This window comes from Pinus tabuliformis, chromosome 2_1 (assembly GCF_031772625.1).
Source record: "Pinus tabuliformis cultivar Carrire ecotype Pingquan chromosome 2_1, CPIR1, whole genome shotgun sequence".
NCBI classification, from domain to species: domain Eukaryota; kingdom Viridiplantae; phylum Streptophyta; class Pinopsida; order Pinales; family Pinaceae; genus Pinus; species Pinus tabuliformis.
In genome coordinates this window covers 257323295-257324935 of record NC_142299.1, presented here as the reverse complement: position 1 = coordinate 257324935, position 1641 = coordinate 257323295, and positions in this window count along the sequence as shown.

Sequence of the window (1641 nt, the reverse complement as noted above, 5' to 3'; positions counted from 1 at the left end):
GATGGTACTGTAGAGGCTAGAGCCCTTGTGGCAAAGACATGGTACTGGGTAGTCCTAAATGTAAATGGTTGACGACTTATAATTGTGGAAATAGTGAAACAGATGGCCATTTTTACCCTTTTTATTGTAATCGGCTGTATTGCTTTTTGGCTTTTGATGGATCATAAATTATGGCAAATTAGTTACCATTCTGCAACTACCATGTCATTTTAATCTGGTGTATTGATTATTGTTGTAGGTTTCTAATTAAAATTAGTTTCAGAAAGTTGTATTTCTGAATTGGGTTTAAGAAAGTTGTATTTCAGAATTGCGTTCTTGGTTGTTTTAAGTGGAGAAGAAGTTTATTTTTGGGTGATGAATGCATAATTCCTAATAGATGAATTGGAAAAACCCATTATTTACCGAAATAAAATGTACAAAAAAACTCTCTTTGAATAGAAAGCCAAGCAGACAAGTTAATTTTTCTTAATTTTTCCTACTCATCGATAAGACCTTGAATTTTATAAATTGATTTTTACTTCTAATCAATAGTCTTTCATTTGTTACAATTGTAAATAATTTTTTAATAATCCATGTGAATAGAGAAAAAGTCTGGCAAGAACAAGCACAAGAAGATTTTGTTCATATATTAAAATCATGTTTGATCAAGAATGTAAATATATTCAATGGAGTTACTAATTCAAAATTTTCAGACAAAAACTCAAAAGAATTTTCGGACAAAAACACAAAAGAACAAAATTTTCAGACAAAAACACAAAAGAATCGTGCACAGAAACCACTTACTTGTGACGCAAAATCTCCCTGCAAGAAGCTTAAGGAAAACCGAACAGATTCTTGTTCTCAAACTGTGCGAGTGATCTGCAATTTTCTCAAACTGTGATGGCTAGAATTTGGAACTTGAACTAGAGGACAACTGAACAAATTCTTGTTCTCAAACTGTGTGAGTGGTCTGCAATCTTTTCTCAAACTATGATGGCTAAAAGGCTAGAATTTGGAACTTGAATTGGAATTTGGAGGCTCTGAACATAACTGGTAGGGCGGTAGCTAATAGTTGGGATCATGGGGTCAGGATAGTACAACTTGCAAATGATGCAGATACAAGGAAACGAGAACTCGAGCTATTAATGGTACATAATTTGCGACCTGCTCTCATGCCGACATAGTTTCTTTGTTTTTGCAACCTCGAATTACTTCTTATTTTCTGCAGGGCTTCTCCGTAAGGTGCCGCTTCTCTATAAGGTGCCAACAGGTCCTCTCTGCAGAGCTTGAATTGGGTATTAAGGTAATTATATGGATTTGAATGCAATTATCATAGACCGTGCTTTCAAATGATAAGAATTCTTGCGCTGAAGAAATGATTTGTATTTCTCTGAATCCTTTACTCTGCAACAAACTTGAAGAATTGGCCAATGATTTGGATTTCTCTGAATCCTTTACCCTGAAACAAACTTGAAGAATTAGCCATACAATTGACAATTCAAAACAACTAAAGTTAATTTCAATGATAACTAAGGATACATACTCAAATGGCCATTTCTTTGGTTGTTATTAAGGTTATCATTGTAACACGCGTATAACTTGGAGTTTCTGAAGAAAAATTAGAGCGCAAACCATATTTCACGGCATATTTCACTAGGCAAA